We start from the raw sequence: 13687 nt of genomic DNA on the forward strand, positions 1-13687 counted from the left end.
AAAGAGAGAAATTGCTGAGATGTTTTTCATCAAGAAATTTAATAATTTAATCAACCTACAGAAAGACACGGATAGTTTAAACAATATTTACGACAAAGTAATAAAGGTCACGTAGTTCAGTTTTCATATCGTTATTGTTTAGTCTCTTGACGAAGTCTCTCACAGACGCATTAATTTCTCTCGAATTCAAATTTAGTTAAAATAACGTGTTTTTTTTTAATGTGATTTGTGCAATTTACATTATCATCCATGCCGGTTTCCTGATTTTTATTACATCGGTATACTAAAATTGTTATATTTTAATTCGTTGAGCGTACTATATATTTAAACCGTTAACTAATTTAGTAATCATTTATAATCTTTCCAGTGTATACTGATAAGGACCACAACCATATGGTCGAAACGTCGTACTAATAAATCAATTTCTGGCTAGTTTGGTCGATTATATTTCTTTGATCCCAATATTAAACTATGTTGAAACATGCGAGAATATTGCAGGCAAAGAATGTATTTCCAAAACAATACATTTGCAATACATACATTAGAATCTTTACTTACATTTGCAACAATACATTAGAATCTTTAGATTACAAAAAGAAAAATCATTTACTTAAACTAATTTTCATATTTAAAAAATATTTAATAAATAATTTTAAAAAAAAAATATTTGTTAAACATTTTGACATACAATTAACAAAAATATTAATTATGTGACAAAATACGCTATTATAACAATAAATAAAATATGCTATTATAACATAAAATGTATTCTGTCATGTATCTACATTTTACTAATTTTATAACATAAAATTTGTTGAAATTATAGAAAATCTATATTGATAAATGAAAAAATATCTACTACATATATAATATTAATTACATATAATTTTTTTAAACAATAGATATTCTATATTTTAATATAAAGAATGTAATTAATTAATGTAAAGGAAAAAATATGTTCTATTATATCACATTAACAGGTCCATATACGTTAAAATTAAAAAAATTAAATATCACATAAAAACGATACAATGTTATTAACGTAACACTTTGGCAAGTAAAGAAACATTGAACATGATTCATTCCTTGAATTGTTCAATAAGATGCAACACAGCTATTAGGCAGGATAATTGATTTTTTTTCTGGTGTCACTGATTTCAAAGCTTGTGAAATCACAATTGCATGTGGAAATTCTTCTTTTTTTCAACTTCTTTATGTTTGTACAATGTTGTCAGATCACTGATTGCTTGTGATGATTTACTAAGTAGATCTTTTAGACATTCATTCTTAGTTTTCTTTTTTTTCGAAAAATTATCAAGAAGAGGTACCAAAATTCGCTTTGCTGATTTTTTAGAGGTCTGTGAACTAGGTTTAATATTTTCTTTCTCCGTAAGAACACTTGCACTTGATTCAGAATGTGTTGTGTCCTCTACAGAAGTATCTAAAATCTCTGAAATCAGAAAATAATTGACATATCAAAGAAAAACTTAATATTTATTATTAGAATTAATTATTAGAAGATTTAAAAAGAAAAGCAGATAATACTGTACTAGTGGATAACGATGTAGTGCAATCATTCTAATCAGATAATCCGGCAGAGTCAACATATTGCGTTGCAATATGTGCATGTGATTGAGAAACAGTTTGGACAGATTGAGGAATGATTAAGGAATAAGGTGATTGAGGAACAGAATTAATTGAACAACTGCTAGAGGTTTCATTACATCTGGAAGCTTTAGTCTGTAGTAATGAGCCTCTTGTTCTATACACAAGAAAACAATTATATAAAATAATTATTATAAATCAATTCTACTGTATTATCATATATTTTTTAAGAGAATCTGAATATACGTACTTTCTGTTTTGGATATAAGATTTCAGAAATGACATGCATGACATAAGAGGCCATTCTATTGTTGATCCTGATGGCACCGTTTTCTGTTGTCTCAACTTTCTACTAAATTGATTTCTCAAGGAATCTCAACTTTTTTTGCTTCATTACTTACAAAACAGAAATATTGAACAGATATTCAACAGTTTATCTGCAAAAAAAAACATTTTAACCTTACTTGTACAAATTAATGTCTTAGCAATTGTTTCCCACTTCATATCTTTTACTTTCTGATTTTTATAAAATGGATCATTTTTTGCATACAAGCAAGGATTTGCTTGAACTATTGCAATTAAAACTTCATTATTAATATTAATATTAATATTATCGTCTTCATCAATGTCTGACATCACGACGAAATAAAAATTTACGTGTACGTTTTTCGGCGACTTATGTTGGTCGAAAATTTAATCTTTAAGAGCTGGGATCTGACTCGCTTGAAGCTTAGAGATTCAAGCTTGAAGCAGCGCGGGAATCATTTTCTGGCCGGAAACTACGTCACACTTACGGCTTAGAGCAACAGGCTAAAAGCTTATTACACCTATTGTAGACCCGACCTTAAGGCCCAAGCAGAATCTGAGTCAGATAGCATCAAACTAATTATTGCATTTATGTAAATCAAAAAATAAAATATACGTATTTTTTGTTTTGACATTGTTGCAATTGTTTATAAAAAATTATTTAAACAAATTATACCGAAAGTCGTTATTTTGAAAAACTGACTATACCAATCGATTCTACGGGAAAAATCATGAAGAAAATCTAAGTAACATTCTTTCGTCAGAGTTCAATTTGTTAGTGTAACATGGTTATAAACAATTGCATGATGGGGAGTGAAATCGACCTCTTCAGACAATTCAAACAGTTCTTATGATAAAAATTATGAAGAATTGTAGTTTTATCTAGTACGAATAAATTATTTTTTAGAACATTTGGGATGTTCTTCTTTGTGTCTTTTGCACACGGGGATAGTACATTTGGTACAATAAAATTTAGTTTTTACTGAACATGTTGATGTTCCACATTTTTTATAGTTTCCAATTCTTATCTCATGTTCTTCTGATGAACAAACAGTTACTTTCTGTCGTTTACGAGAATGTGTATGGGATATCTTTTCAATATAATATTCACAAACCTCCTGAACAATATTTTTAGAACCTTTTTTTGCGTCTGGATAGAGCTTATTATAAATTACTCTAGCATTAGCTAAGGATGCTTGGATGAGTCGTAGAATGAGATACCATGTCCATTTTTTATTCCGAATTAAAGGCATCAATGCATTACAGTGTTGGTCATGAAGATCGACCCCACCCATGTTTGTGTTATACATAGAAAATGCTTGTGGAAAAAGAATGGATTTTTTAGACGATTTATGCCATCTCTGCATTTCAACTTTTGGTTCATCTCCGTATTTAGTTGAGAGAATCGATACAGATTTTGAATCCATTGCAGTAATATAATTCAATTTTGAATTTTTTTCATGAAGAAAAGGAGAGAAGGTGGTTCCTCTCTCGGCTTTTTTTGGCATTTCAATTTTCCTTTTGACGATTTTGTCGAACAGTTTCAGTCGCCGATAATCCAATTTTCTTCAAATGAATCATAAGATCCGGATTGGAAAAAAATTATCAAAATACACATGGTATTTACTCAGTTCTTCTTTTTCAGTAGTTCCTAATAAATTCGAAAGCAATTTCATAACTCTACTCTAGATCCCAAACAAACGGAAATCAGAGGATTCCGTGCATCAGTTCCTGATGCGCCTATATAAATATCAAGATCATATATATATATCCATCAGAAGAACAAAGTACCCATAACTTTATTCCGAATCTGATGGGTTTATTCCTGATACACTGTTTGATACCAAACCTCCCAAAATATTTCACCATTACCTCATCTACTGATAAATTGTAATCGAAAAAACCAAATTGCATACAATTTTCACGGATCAAGTCATATAGGTATCTAACCTTCCAAACTTTATCATTCTCATCTGCGTATTGGAGCTTATAAAATCTGATGTACTTTTTGATGATAATGAATTTGTTCCTCGCCATAAGATCCGCAATTATTTATTGGACACTGTAAGATTCACTTTTTTGACCAATAATCACGTAGACTTTTTCTAGAGTTGAATATAGTGATCATTATGATTACAATAAATCTTTCAAGATCATCTTTACTCAAATCGAAATTGTTTTTGTAAGTGGCTTCAATGATATGACTTTTCATCGAACTCGAGAAAAATAACTCAAATAATTGTAATGAATTCTTAGAGTAAAGCGATGAAATAGATGCATTATTGAAGCTACAGTTATCATCATCGGCAGGAGTATCATTTAAAGCATTATTTTGCCAATCGTAAATATGATTGAGTTCTAACAATTTTTGAGTACTAGTGTAAGTACTTCTTACATGTTCGTAAGAACCTGTAGAAAGTGCATGAGATAATATATTTTCATCTAGATCACAATCAAAATTTTCATCTGAACTCATGTTCAGTAGGAATGAATGCTGCATCGATATGTTGATCTTCATCGATATCGGCATCCTCAATTAAGCCAGATAGATCTGTAATTTTCCGTCTTGGTATTGTCTGTTGTGTTATAAATACGAAATAGTATAATGATGATGAATTCAAAACTTATCACAAGAAAGACAAATTCATAAATTCATTCATACAAAATAATTCTATATCTGTAAATACGAATATATGGCTACTCAGTGGATACTAAGAAGCGTAAATATGTATGCTTCAAAATAGTTTAGTCTAATTCTTTGGATAATGATTTGGATAGACGTATCGCAAATATGTATATTTATATATCAAGGTTACTGTTCGGATCAGTATGACTGCTAAGTCTTTTACTAATTGAAACAATTGATGTTTGCGCAGTATCTTTGTTCGGTAACCTTTTATATCAATATTTCGGAGATTCGATTATTTATAACTATTTAGGACTAACAAATTGAACTCTGACGAAAGAATGTTATTTAGGTTTTCTTCATGATTTTTCTCGTAGAATTGATTGGCGCAATCAGTTTTTCAAAATAACGACTTTCGGTATAATTTGTTTAAATAATTTTTTATAAACAATTGCAAATGTCAAAACAAAAAATACGTATATTTTATTTTTTGATTTGCCCATAAATGCAATAATTAGTTTGATGCTATCTGATTCAGATTCTGCTTGGGCCTTAATGGGTTAATAAAGAAAAATATAACACATTTATTAAAAAGAAAATAATATAAAAAGAAAATAACGAAATAACAATTTAAATAAAGGCAGATTAATAATAATAGTAATTAGAAAATTCGAAATAATATAATATAACAGATATTAATTCGACAGCGGTAATAATAATAAATCAGATGGATCGAATGTTTGCACGAAATTGATAACATAAGAAAGCACTAAGTTGTTCCTGGTTTATTCTAGCTCGTTTTTATGGCTAGGCTTTGCGAGGTCGATCGGCGTTTCGAAAATGTAACGGAATTTCGACCATCTACTCGTCGAATTCCTGTACAGATCTTTTCTCTTTTTCTTTTTCCCTCGCTATTCTAATAGACACCAATATATTCGACAGTTTGCATAATAATCGAGAGAGAATGATCAAGTAATTTGCGAAAACGGAGAATCGCGTTTGCGACGAGGACGGTCGATGCGATCGATATTTGACAGCCGTCGGACGCCGTTTACTTTTCTTTCGGCGTAGTGCTTCTTTACTCACGTGCAGTTTTCGAATTTCGGCAATTTCTTAATTTGTTGTAATTTATTCCGCATCGCGACACACTCACACGCACGGCAAATATCTCGCAATAAGCGTAAATCATACACGTAACGAGCGCGACAAGGACAGCACGATATTCGCAACATCACGATACAAAACGGTCATACTCTCACATGGACGCTAATTAATACACGAAAATCGCCCGAAGATCGATTGCGGGGATGTCTTACGCGGCTTCGACAACTCTTTTCGACAGCACGGATAGCGAACGCATTTCCCGTGATTTACCGCGCACGTGGTCAATATACGAGAGCCGGTCGCTACGCGTTTTACGACACCTTGAATCCCGGAGAGAAATGAATGGTTCCTTCCGACTATGACCGATATTATCGTCCTTGATGCCTTGGTCGCTTGTCTCCGATTGCCCAAAATACACGAAAGCTCGGTACAAAGACCGAGCGATAACGAGAGACACGAAAATGGCGACGACGACAGAACGGCCGGCTTACGGACGGAATCGTGGCTTACAATATAGTGATGGGCAACTTCACCGATACTTGTTCCCATGGATAGGGGATGATCCTCGGTCTCGTCCTCTCGTTCGGATCTCGTTTGTGACACACACACAACGACAATGACAAAGACTATCAAAAGCGACTATCCGTTATGAAAGCTCGCACCAGAGTGTCTCCCTGGATCTCGCGATCCAGAGTCGATCCATCCTGCGCGCCCAGAAGCGACGTTCATCCTGCGCACAAGGGTGCGCGGCTTCGCGGCCAATAGCGCCGCGACACACGAGATATTAATGCGTCCCGCAACAACGCCGTATCGAGAGCCGAAACGGCCCCGATAATTTAAAAATCTGAATTTCGGCGACCCTGATATCGGTGATCCCTTTTTTTATGCCGATCGTTCACTCTCCGTTCTCGGAGGGTAGCGCCGACCGGACCCTGTTATTCCGGTCCAGGACAGCTGTTTCTTTAAAGGTTTTTCTCCTTTTGCTGTTGGGGCGAATTCCATTCGTGACTCTGCGCTAATCCTCGGGCGCTATCTCCGTGACTCTGTCCTGATGCTCGGGCGCTATCTCCGCTCTCGATTCGAAGGCTGGGAGCGCCATGTCCGTTGTCGTAAAAAGATCCCTTCCTTCCGATGTTCTCTTCTTTAGATTTTGCCGGCGGGTTGTCCGACGTACAAAATAATATAATAATATAATAACGTATAAAAAAAATTAATTAATAATGACGCGAAATACAACAATGGCTCTCTGGAGATTTCGATACGGCTCCCACAATCTTTTTCGCGCGTCGGGATAACAATGTCACATGGTATATGATTGGTATATGACCGGTGTATAATCTACCATTTTTTGCAAAAGTAAAAATTTTAACATTTATAATATTTATAACACTTATAACAATTTATAATATTTTTATTTTACACTTATACACTTTTATTTTCGTCTCCAAAAAATTTTAAATTTTTATTATACAAATCCGATTCGTTTATAGCAGATGATTAAAATGCACAAACTATCGATTCATTAAAATAAATGAATGTATATTAAACAAATGTTGATTTGTTAGTTAGTTCATTAGAAAATGAAAGAAGAGAACTTGGTTTTGTTCACCGAATTTTATTTATGGAGTCAGACTTCACTCGTGAAGGAATTTTTAATAATCATAATTATCATATTATAATATATTATAAACATTATGCGCTTATCCGGATATCAACATGGATTCCAAATTAATTTATAGGCTGGAGTTGATTGAATAGTATAATTTTGTTCACACTGATATGAACTTGACACTCGACTTTATAAAAATTAAAAATTAATAATTTAATCCATTTGTACTTCATTTATACCTGTTTGTACCGCACTTTATTTTGTTTGTACTTTAAAAAGCAAAAAAATAAAAATTGATTAAAAAATGGTCAGCGCCCAACTTAAAGATATTTTAATTTCATTAATGCAATTTGATAGAGAATCGTTTGTATCTTTTCATTTCGTTTGTACTTCAAAGGGACTGGAAGTATAACATTTTCAAAATATGTCCGAGAGATACTTTCATCATTTTTTTGCGATATCGCAAAACGATCAACGCCATTCGAAAGAGCATGGTTAGCACCCGTTTGTACCTCTTTTCATTTCATTTGTACTTCAAAGAGATCGGAAGTACAGTATTTTTAAAACGCGTCGAAGAAGTACTTTCGTCGTTTTTTGAAATATCGCAAAACGACCAACGCCATTCGAAAGAGCGTAGTTAGCACCCATTTGTACCTCTTTTCATTTCGTTTGTACCTCCGATTTGAAAAAAAAGTATTTGCGTAAAAAATTCTAAAAGTTCTAACTTGTACATTAAAAATATTGTACTTCCGGTTCCTTTGAGGTACAAACGAAATGAAAAGAGGTACAAACGAGTGCTAATCACGCTCTTTCGAATAGCGTTGGTTTTGCGATATCTCAAAAAATGACGAAAGTACGCGTTTTGAAAATGCTGTACTTCCGATTCCTTTGAGATACAAACGAAATAGAGTGCGGTACAAACAGGTATAAAGTACAAACGAAGTACAAACGAATTAAATTATTAATTTTTAATTTTTATAAAGTCGGGTGCCAAGTTCACATCGGTTTTGTTCACACACTTGATGTATTATTAAATTATTATTATATTAGAAATTAATTTTAATATTATGTTTTAGATTGAACCATTCATTTTTCCGCACCATCGATCAGATGGAAATACTTATTTAGAATTTATAACAAACGAACAACCATTACTCGAAAATATCAATAGCTAATCGATTACGTATTATTTATCAACATAATGGAGCTTCTTCTCATATTAAAAGAAGAATAAAAAATGCACTTCACGAAGTGTATTTAAATCGATGGATTGGTCTGATTAATTGGCCAGCAAAATCGCCAGACTAAACTCCGATGGATTTTTTCTTCTGGAGCCATCTTAATCTATACGGAAAATAATTGGTATTAGATATCCACTAGATATTCTTCATAGACATTGAAGATACGAATATATGAATATATGAATATATGAAAAATAGCTATTACAGATGCTATAAACATCCAAATGTCGTCAATTCGAGATTTCATAAATATCTACAGGATATGTAAATCAATATCCTGCAAATATCCGTACAAAATTGTGAATATTTATTATATATAGATACATTTATTACATGTGTATTGATATTTATTTTTGGATGGATATTCATTCAATGTTCTGTATATAGATACATATATGACGGAATTTATTATAAAAAAAAAAATTAACCATCTATGATTAATTTATGCAGCTATGGAGCTCCTCGCAAAAGCTAGAGGAGACGCGACTATAATAGTCTTGTATCTGTAATCCATCTTGTACCTTTGTTCTTTGACCAATAATCCATGACTCGTGGGACCTGTGCTGCGGCATATACTGCATTTCACCTTGACTTTTAAAACGTAGATAATGTTTAAAAATTGCACATAATTCGTAAAACTTTTTTTCTTAATAAATGACGAGCGACACCTAAAACTTTTTGATACTTACTCAGGAGAGTGAACTTGACAACATATGTCGAGCTCATTGAAATCAGTGAGGGTGTCCGTAAAGTGCATAATTACCAAATTTTTATATCTGGAAAACTACTATTTGAAATAAAAAATGCCAATATCTTATTCCTTAATTTTACAAAAATTGGAGATAATGAGTAGTAAAAATTAGTAAAAATTAAGTAATAAAAATATTTGTGATTTTTTTATTCCAAACAGTCATTTTTAAAATATTAGAAATAAAGTCGATCAATTATCCTCAAATAGCACTCTTGTTTGAATCCTACTTATGTGAATGTAATGTTATGTGGTTACACTACGTAATATTCCGAGAATATATTTTTTAAATAACATCTCTTATTTAAGATGTATATTACTTCACATACATTTTTAGAATATACTTTTGAGTAATATGTGTGTGTGTGTGTGTGTGTGTGTGTGTGTGTGTGTGTGGTGCATGTGGGTGTGTGATGTTTGTGTATCACTATATGGTGAACATAGTAAAACCATCTTGTATTGAAATTTTTGTTATGAAAGCGTATACAAGCCTAACGATCAGCTATTAATGTAATATTTAAAATATACTTTATTTCTATCAGTTTAATTCCTGATACAATTCTAAGAAATCGAAAATATTAAATAGATTGTTTAAAATTGGGCAAATAAATAAACAATTGTCTTTTTATTTTTATTTGAGACAAAAATCGAAATTTAATTCTTATACAAAAGTTTACAATAAATGTTAAATCTTAAATTTTATAAATTAAATATACTTTGAGTATTATTTTTTATTACTTTGAAACAATTGTTATAGTGCTATATGAGGTATATAATTATGATATAATAACAACAAAAACATATAAATATAACATTATACTACTTATAAGTGAGAAATTATCGCTAATGTATATGTTGTATATAACATGTTTGTTATATTATACATATGTGTTATATTCTGTTATATTACAATGTAACAGTTACATCTGTGTTTCTTGGGATATATACTGAAGATGTTCTAAAAATATACTTATATTCTAAAAGATACTCTTGGTATGTATTGAGAAGCAGAAAAGTCGTACACAGAAACAATTCTTAATATGTATTTAGTATATTATATACGCAATATGCAGTTTCTTGTATGTTCAAATAATATACTCAATACACTTTTATGGTATTCTTCAAACATTTTTGGAATCTACATTATGTTGTGTAAGACAAGCTACATTTAGACAATATTTATGTTAAATTAATGCACATGATTGAGACGATTATCTGAACATAGCCTATGATTGGCCAGCTCTCTTTAAAAATTCCTATATGTATCTTGAAAACTGTTTCTTAGAATAAAAAATGAGGATGCATTTTTATTACTGGATTTTGAATGAATTTTTGTATTAAATTTTTCTCGAATTTCAGGACATTATACATATACATATACGTACACAAACACACACATCCGTGTACACGCATACAGAGTGGTCCATAATAATCTATAGATAGATTTAATTCTGAAAATATGGAAAATAAGAGAAATAGTATATACATACGGATACACACACACAAACACACACACACACACATATGTGTATGTGACAGAGAGAGAGAGAGAGAGAGAGAGAGAGAGAGAGAGAGAGAGAGAGAGAAAGAGAGAGAGAGAGAGAGAGAGTGTATGTACATGTAATTACATACACACACACGTACAAATATAGGTATATAAATATATTATAATTTTATATATATATATTTATGTATCATATGTATGTGTATAGTTGTGTATGTACATACTGTTCTTTCAATGATAGTACAGTTAATCTTTCGTTATATAATATTAATGCCATATTATGTATACAATTTAATGTACACACTAAAAGACTGCAATACTATATATACTACCATTGAGATCGTTTATTTGCTTACCTTTGTATGTTGTATATTACAATAATCTCTTAAGTAGTACTCATTCTAGTTTTCAATAAATTTAACTTACTAAATGTAAAATAAAAATATAAAAAGATACAAAGAAAGGCACAAAAGTCCTCCTCCGATTTTGAGTTTTTAATATGTTTTTAATATGTTTTCTAGAAATAAGAGACACATTTTTTTTATACGTGTCCATACGTGTATCTAGGGGAAAACACTTCTTCGAAAAAATCTTTTTTCTTTTAAAACAAATATCTTCAAAACTATGAAAAATAGACAAAATTTTTCAAATTAAAAGTTAAATTCCAGACAAAATGATAACACACGTGTGTTATCTTTCATTGCTCGAAAACTTTTACACGTGTTCATACCAGTCAAAATTCAAAAGGATTTAGTTTTCGTATGAATTGATCTAGTTCGTGAACGAAGGGATTTTAATTTTGATGAAACCTTTTTTTTATTAACAAAAGAACGAAAAGTTTTAACACAAAAAATTCGTATTTTTGCGTCAAACGTCTGTCACATTATCAAAAATCAATTTTTTGTAAAATCCTATTATAGGGTCCATTTTTTATTTCAGATGATCCAGCTCCGAGTAATTTTGCTCACCGCCAAGCGCCTCCGAAAAAAGATCTCTGGAAAATAGCTACTGCGCTTACATTTTCGATATTTTTAACTGAAAAAATTATAAAAACTTCTTTGATAGATATATATTATGATAAAGAATCGATGAAATAAAAATACCTAACAATTTTTTTTAAATTCCCTAAAAATACATTTTTGTCGACTTGCTGACTAGGTATAACCTCTTAATAAGACTCGATTTTTTATAACTAGAACGTTTAATAGATTTTACTATAAGGATTTGGTTAATATTTTCTAGTTGGATCTATAAAATTTCTTGTTACATTAATTTCTTTGCTTGCCGCTAGGCGGCGAGCCACTCTTAACTTAACTCGTATTCAATATTTGCCATGAAATGTATATAAAGAACTAGTATTAACATTAAATCCAAAGTATATTCTTTTTCTCTTACAAGCAGTAGTGCCAGAAAGAGGACGCTAGCTTTCTGATTGTGTGTGTTTGAGCTGCATCCTCTTCTTGCATCACTGTTTATCAGTTTAATTTCTAACAAACTGAATTTAAAATAAATAATTCTATAAAGAAAGTCTTAATGATAACATTTTCTCAACATCTATAATAATCTAAAAGTCAGATTGAAGTATTCTTTTAGATATCCTGTATGTGATGTCTTTATTTCCTCTAAAATCAACGCATTAGAGGACTTATTGATATCATAATGTTATCATCTAGATAGAGTTGTCGGATGTCTAACTCTTGAATCTGAGTGCTTTAAAAACTCTTTTTGATAACTTATTGCTCACTAGACAGTTATTTATTATATAAATTAAATATTGGAATAATACATACAAAAGTTTGCGAACGTTTTGACCCTATTTTTGGATCATTTTCAGCGCAAATATAAATCAAAGAAATAACAATAGCTTTACATAATCGGAGTTAAAATTAAAAGTGTGCCGTCTAAAATTATTCGGTGTCTTATTATTCTTATTTTGGCGATGCCTGTAATGAAATCAGTCCAAATTTTGTTAATAAATAAAACATATTATTAAAAAAAAAGTAAAATCAAGTAATTTAAATGGATAACAAAAGAACTAAAAGTAGAATTAAATAAAATTAAAATTAAAAGATTAACTATCCATTAACCAAAAACAAAATTACATAATTTAAATAAATAACATAAGCTAAATATAAAAATAGATAAAATTAAAATTAAAAAATTAAGAAGTTGAAATTATATAAAAAGAAACTGCAAAAAATTCTGACTTTCAGGCATTGAAGATACTGACGGGCCATTGAAGGCAAAGAGAGATCGATCAACATCTTTGTAAACAAAGATTGACTAGTCTTATTTGGAAAACTGAGACCAGTTTATAGAACATTAAAGTGAGTCAATAATATGATATATAAAAACATATACATATGAAGAGTCGCAAACTATTATGATAAAAAGATTACTATGTTAGACTTTTGATAAATTATTGACAATGTTTAAATAAATTTCGGGTAAACGTTCCATATTCGTCTGCAAATTTTAGGTTACGGTAGATTAAGGTACTAACAGCGCTGTCGAACGTGAACATGTGTTTGATTGAAGAACCTACCGTATCTTACAATAACCAAAAACTGTTTGCTGTCGCTGGGTAAATATCATCGCGTTGTTGCGTCGTCGCGTCGTGTAATAACGTAATATGTGCACGTGTGTTTTTTTAATCGAGTGATTTTTAATTGTCAACAGTGATTATTCGACAGTGATTGATAGTGATTAGTGATAGAGACATTGGTAAATTTCTCGTCTTATCGAATGAGTGAATGAATGTGATTATGTTGAAGTTTATAAAAAAATACAGTTTACAAAAGAAAAAAGAATCAATTAATTATTTAGTGTGGATTTTTGTTCCTTAAAATGTGATATCTATGTTCAATTTGAGTGAAAGTATGATCTGTTGGAAAATTCATTTCTTAAGAAATTACAGCAATGTATCGAACAAGATAATAACTAT

General features: G+C 30.8%; 1 long non-coding RNA gene across 1 annotated transcript; it reads right to left on the reverse strand.

Annotated features, from left to right (window-relative positions):
- Positions 1-1009: 1009 nt before the first annotated feature.
- Positions 1010-6626, reverse strand: LOC105251160. Its single transcript, XR_889184.3, has 4 exons — positions 6152-6626; positions 1856-2042; positions 1551-1762; positions 1010-1450 (listed from the first exon to the last, which is right to left on the reverse strand). It is a non-coding gene; the product is annotated as an uncharacterized LOC105251160 (long non-coding RNA).
- Positions 6627-13687: the final 7061 nt, after the last annotated feature.

This window comes from Camponotus floridanus, unplaced genomic scaffold, assembly GCF_003227725.1.
Source record: "Camponotus floridanus strain SB8 unplaced genomic scaffold, Cflo_v7.5 scaffold93, whole genome shotgun sequence".
Lineage (NCBI taxonomy): Eukaryota > Metazoa > Arthropoda > Insecta > Hymenoptera > Formicidae > Camponotus > Camponotus floridanus.